General features: G+C 22.7%; 1 protein-coding gene across 1 annotated transcript in view; it reads left to right on the plus strand.

Annotated features, from left to right (window-relative positions):
• The first annotated feature begins 1,055 nt into the window (after positions 1-1,055).
• Positions 1,056-6,833, plus strand: part of LOC117178101 (biogenesis of lysosome-related organelles complex 1 subunit 2) — an 8,186-nt gene continuing 2,408 nt past the window's right edge. The window contains exon 1 of the mRNA XM_033369343.1: positions 1,056-1,212. The gene's annotated coding sequence lies outside the window, so the exon portion shown is untranslated. The remainder of the gene's footprint in view (positions 1,213-6,833) is intronic.

Here is a 6,833-nt window from a genome sequence, read left to right on the forward strand (position 1 = left end):
TTGTATTTAGAAATTTTTTGTTAGAATAGAATTATAAAGTCAGGTTTTTCAGAATTTTTAACTTATTTTTAACTTTTCAGTTACAGCGAGACAATAATAAATTAAATTTAACAGGTATATTTTTAAAAATAATTTATTATTATTTATAATAATATTCTCTTAGACTAATGCTACAAAGCTGCGCTTTTTGTCTGACATATTCAACTTTTTGTTCACTTTTCAATTAGGATGAGGTAAAATTAATTAGGGCTAAGAATCATTATTGTTTAAACAAATTATCATTGCTTATAACTATCTTCTCCTATATTAATGCTAGATAGTTCTGCTTTTTTCTGAAAGTTTCACCCTTTAAGTTGTAAACAAATCATAAATAAACAATAAACAGATATAAACAATAACAGATATTCAAAGATTCTTTAAATTTCCTATATATTAATTTGGACCATCCGAAAATGACATTGAATCTATGCTTATTCTAATTTATTGTAAATTAATATGTCATTTGGTTCATTTCCATAATATGATTCTATTTTATTGTTCATATCCGACTCTGTCTTTTTCTGTATATTATTCTACCCTAAATAAATTATATTGTATGCGCTTAATTCCTAATATATTTTTAAAGTTTCTCATTTTATTCATTTCTTTGCTATTATACATTCCAAATATGTTTCATTTTATCTATTTCTATTTTATTTTATTCTAATAATCCGTGGAATTATTGTTTAATTAATTTTATAGCAATACGCATTCATTCATATTCACATACTATAGATAACTATAGTAAAATTAAGTGCCATAAAAAGTAATAAAACAGGAAAAATATTATATTATTGGAAAAAAGAATTAAATAAAAGGAGATCGAAAAGGATAGAATCACTCGAAAGTGAAATTAGGATATACAGTGATAACACTTGTTTAAAAATAAATATAGAAATGCTTTTTTTTTATATTCTTAATGTGCCCGCCAAATCCAAAATCGCGATTCCAGCGCCGTCTGCCGAGCCAGTTAGAAGTTATATCTTCTTTACCGATCGATCGCAGGGAGAACCCGGAGAAACGAAAGAAAACAGCTGATTTTGACGTATATGTAATCCAAATATTCGAAAATTAGGATAATACGATTTTAGGATAGATTAATTTCTGTAATAAATTAGAATGGAAAATCAAAAGGTATAATTTCTGGAGAAATAAATCCCATTGTTGAACCAGGTAAATATATTATCTCTTTAAAGATTTAGGCATTTTTGATTTCCCAAACTTTTTAAGTTTTGACGAATAACATTTAAATACTCAAGAAACTGATTATTTCAAAATATTTGTTTTCTCAACTTTTTTAAGTAATAGAAATGCATCAACATTTAATAGCAGTACGTCAACCATTTAGGGATGTGAATTTTGCATAGGTTAGGTTTCGGTAAAAATGAAGAAAAAAAAACTTTTATTTGGTAAATTTTGTGTAAATATTCACCTCTCTTTTTGAAATTACGAAACTGTTAATACTTTTATATCACAAACTGAACGGTATTTTTAAAATTAAAAAACAATCTAACCTAAAAATTTAATCTCATTTTGTGTAGAATGAAATTTTCTGATTTTAACATCAACTAACCTGAACATTAGAAAATTTCCTCTTACGAAAAAGTTATTTGTCTAATTGTTTTTCCCTCTAATTACACTTCTGTTTAAAAATGAATGCATTTCCAACTTAAATAAGGAATCTTTAACCATAAAATGTAATTAAAAAAGCCTAATTTTCTACAAAGAAAAATTAATTTTTAACTGATTATTCCTTAATGAAAAGTCAATTTTGTGCCAAATACTAGAATTTTCGACCAAATAGATGAATTTTCAACCAAAATAATTCTTTTTTTACTAAAAAATATAAATTTTCAACAAACAATCAAATAACTATATTTGCAGTTTCAAAAATTAATGTTTAATCATAAAAGACGAATTTTCTACAAAATGCATACATTTTCAGCGAAATACTTGAATTGTCATATAAAAAAGGTACAATACTAACTAAACATGAAGTAGTTGAATTTTCAGGTAAAATCCTAAATTTTCAACCTAAATAAAAAGCATTTTCAATAACCAAAAAGACGAATTTCCAACTACAAAAGACAAATTTTTAACTAAAAATGGAAGTTTTGTATTTTCAGTCCAAAAAATTGGTTTGTAACTAAAAAAAAATGAACAATTTTCAACAAGAATAAAAAATATTTTTATTTAAATTTAAAAATAGTGAGATTCAGTATAAAAAAATTGAACAAAATAGTTTAATTTTCAACTAAAATGATGAAGCATTACCCAAAATAATAAATTTTTAACCAAAAACATTAACTGTCTGCAAAAAACGAATTTTCAGCTAACAAAAAATGTTCAATCTAAAATGGAATATTTATTTTTAGAGTTAAAAAATTAATTTTCTACCATAAAGAATTTAATTTCCTATTTAAAAAATGTGTTTTTAACCAAATATTTCAATTTGCAACCAAAAAGATGAATTTTCAAAAAAAAAAAAATAAATAAATAAAAATAAACTTCCAACATAAACCGGTAAGTTTTTAACGAAATAGTTGAAAAATCAAACCAACAAGAAATTTTTTTTTAGAAGGAACTTGAATCTTTAATCAAGAAATTTTCTACCGAAAAATAGAAATTTTAAATCACATATAACAAATTTTTTATCCAAAAAGACAAATTTTCAACAAAATAGTTAAAGGTTTGATCAACAAAGATTACGTAAAAATTATAGATTAATTTTCAACAAAACAATTAAGTTTTTAACGAAATACTTGTATTTTCAACCTATAAAGGTGAATTTTCCAAAAAATAGTTTGTTTTTTTTAAGCAAAAGGGACGATTAAAAAAATAGTGTAATCTTTATTTAAATATTACAATTTTTAACCAGATAATTAGACAATTTTAGAAGACACTTGAATTTTTAACCAAGAAATTTTCTACCGAAAAATTTAAATTTAAGTTTAAATTAAAATTAAAAATTTTAAATCACATATAACAAATTTTTATCTTTATTTATTCTTTATTTAAATATTACAATTTTTAACCAGATAATTAGACAATTTTAGAAGACACTTGAATTTTTAACCAAGAAAGACGAATTTTTAATCAAGAAATTTTCTACCGAAAAATTTTAATTTAAATTTAAATTCAAAATTTAAAATCACATATAACAAATATTTATCCAAAAAGACAAATTTTCCACAAAACAGTAGAAGTTTGAACAAAGTAATTTAATTTTCAAGCTAAAAAGATGAATTTTTTTACAAGATTTTAATTTTTTCATTTAAAAGGGATATATTCGCAACGAAATATTTAAATTTTCAATCTAAGAGAAGAATTTTTAGCAAGAAAAATAATAGTTGATGTTTCAACCAAAAAATCTTTTTATTCAAAATTAAGAAGAAAAAAACAGTTTATTTTTACCAAAAAGTACGAACTTTCAATAAAAGACTTGAATATTTAACCAGGAAAGATTTTCAGTCGAAAGATTAAAAAATTTTAACCAAATTGTTCATATTTTGAGATAAAAAGGCAAATTTTCTACAAAAGAGTTGAATTTTGAAGCCGCAAATATGAATTTTCAAAAAAATGTTAATTTGCAAATAAATAGTCAATTTACTATAAAAATAGTTATTTTTCAACGGGAATAGTTAAATTTAGAGATGAAAAACAAAATTCTACGGAAAAATTTAATTATTCAAATAGTTGATTTTTCTACAAAGAAAATTCAGTAAAAAAAAAGACGAATTTTCAACAAAACAATTGAATTTTCCATGAAATATTTCAATTTTTAGCCAAAAATATGAATTTTTAACGAAAAAGTTGTTTCTCAAACGAATAGGTCAACTTTCTAACCAATTAGTTTAATTTCGATCCGAGCAGATTAATTTTCTACCAAAAAGTTTTTAAAACAAAAAAGAACAATAACAAAAAATTTGTTTTTAAAACAAAATAAATTTAGCTTTGAACCAACTAGTTTGATTTTCAACAAAAAAGATGAATTAATTATTAAAATGATTAATATTTAATTGCAATACTTGAATTTTTAAGAAGAAAAAATGAATTTTCAAACAAGGTGATTCATTTTAAAACAGGAAGATTAATTTTTATTCAAGAAAGACGATTATTCAAAAACATGTATGAATTTTTAACAAAAAACTTAAATTTCCAACTAAAACAGAACCAAGCAGTTTTCTGTTCAATCAAAAAGATCAATTTTTTACCACAAAGACGATTTCTTAACAAAATACATGAATTTTCAACGAAATAAATATTATTTCAACTAAAGCGACGAATTTTAGACTAAATTCCTGCCAAAAAAGTCAACATTTCCTACCAAAAAAGATAATTTTTCAACCAAATATTGAATAGTTATATTTTGAGTTAAAAACTTAATATTCAACGACAAACAATCAAGAAAACAAAATAGTTAAAGTTGTAACTGGAATAGATCAATTTTCAGTGAAGAAAATTAATTATCAGCCAAAGAAAAAAAAGGAATTTTCAACAAAATAGCTAATTCTTGAACCAAGAAGTTGAATTTATTAATTTTTTTCAATTAAAATGATGAATATTTAACAACAAATTCATTTTTAACAAAAGAGTAACTCTCAATCAAGTAATTAAATCATTTAAAAAATATGAATTCGGAATTTAAAATTTATTAGTTGATATTTCAACTAAAAATTTAAATTTTTAATAAAAAAGTATGGAATTGAACCAAATAGACCGAATTTTGAACCAGATACTTGAATTTTCAACTGAAACCGTTCAATTTTTAACCAAAAACAGACAGGTTGAATTTTCAGTTAGAGAAATTGATTTCAAACAAAACAAAAAACAAATTTTCAAAAAAATAGTTCAATACATTAATATAAAGCTTAGTTCATAAATGAAGAATAATTGTTATTAAATTTAATATTGCAATTTAAAACAAGTTAAGTACTCTCTCAGAGTTCTGAGCCGGTTATATTACTTTGAGGACGGTAACGAGAATGAAAATATTACAGAGAATATAACCGAGAAATCAATTCTCTGAGAATTTATGAGAATCTCAGAATTTATTTTAATTAATATAAAAATGGATTTTTTCGTTAATTTTTTGGATTGAAAATTCAATTTTTTTGTACAGACTTATTTTTTTGTTACAAAAATTCAGTTTTTGATGTTACTGAATTAACTGGAATCTTTTTCGAATGAAAACTCAACTTTTTTGTAATACAAAATTCTTTTACTTTAAGATAAATTTAATATTTTTTGATAAAAATGCAACTTTGCTGGAGAATTCAAAAATTTTGTTAAAAAGTAATCCTTTTTTGTAAAGAAATTCGTCTTTTTGGATTGAAAATTGAATTTTTTGGTAGAAAATGATTTCTTGTTAAAAAATTCATAGTTTGATCGTGAAAACTGAAATAAAATCTTTTTTAACAGAAAATTGAACTATTTTTTTGAAAATTTATCTTTTTGATTTAAAACTTCATCTGTTACAGAAAAAACCGTTCTTCTTTGCTTCACAATTCAACTAATTTGTTTAAAACATCCGGCTGAATCCCTTTGTTAATAAATCTTTTTTTTTCTTAAAGATTTATATTTTAAGTTGAAGAGTTATCTCATTGGTCAAAAGTTTAATTATCTTGTTATAAATTAATCTTTTTTAATTGAAAATTCAACTACTTGGGTCAAAGTTAAGCTACATTGTGAATTTTTTTTTTTTTTATTGAAGGCTTATGTCTGGTCGAAAATTTAGCTGTTTAGTGGAAAATACTTCTGTTTTTTTTTAGAATTACTTTATTAACAGAAAATGGAACTTTTCCATTTTTTAAGATTGATATTTTTCAGTTAAAAATTCGCGTTTTTTTTGTAACAAAATCATTTTTTAGTTTGAAATTTCCTTTTTTGCGTGAAAATGCATCAGTTTCTTGGAAAATTAATTTTTTGCTGAAAACTCATATTTCTTGTTTGAAAATTCAATTTTTGTAGAGAAAATTTGTCTATTATTTCAAAAATTTAATTATTATGTTGGAAATTCATGTATTTTGTTAAAAGAGAAAAAACTTTTTTTTTGTTTGAAATAAATTAATACAATAAAAATATTGTTAAAAATCATAAATTCTTTTAAATTCTCCTAAATTCGGTCATATTGTTGGTTATATAACTTGGACCTAAATTCGCGGGAATTTAAGAACTCTAGGTGGTCCACAAATGCATTGCAAAATTTTTTTCACTCTAGAGGGCAAGACATTTACGAAAAAAAACCATACTAATAACTTTTAATTCCAACCCACCCTCGTACAAATAATTGCTAATGGACAGTTTGAATATTAGCCATGACTTTTTAAACAATTTTCAATTGTTTAAACAAATTTAAATTATTTGAACAATTATTTATTCCTAAAAAATGTAAAAAAATAATGGTATTTTCTGATTGAAATGCAATATTTTGTCATTGTTTGGAATAGCACATTTTTCTAAAAACATTATGTAATTATTTAAACAAGTATTTATTATTTTCAACGTTTCCAAAAATTGAGCCGGAGATGTCCGCTCTTTTTAAAATTGGTATCTTATGCTACTTTTTGTTGAATAATTATATAATTTTGATACATTTCTTCTAATGTTTAACAACATTGTATTTGTTTAGACAATTATTATTTGCTCAACCAGCTATTTTTCGAAAACTGAAAAAATGAAATAAAATAGAGCACATAAAATTAATTAAAATTTTTAAAGTATTTTTGGAAAGGTAATTATTTAAACAAATTATATTTGCTTATACAATTAAAAAGTGGTTAATGTATTCTTTC

The sequence above is a fragment of the Belonocnema kinseyi genome, chromosome 8 (assembly GCF_010883055.1).
Source record: "Belonocnema kinseyi isolate 2016_QV_RU_SX_M_011 chromosome 8, B_treatae_v1, whole genome shotgun sequence".
NCBI lineage: Eukaryota > Metazoa > Arthropoda > Insecta > Hymenoptera > Cynipidae > Belonocnema > Belonocnema kinseyi.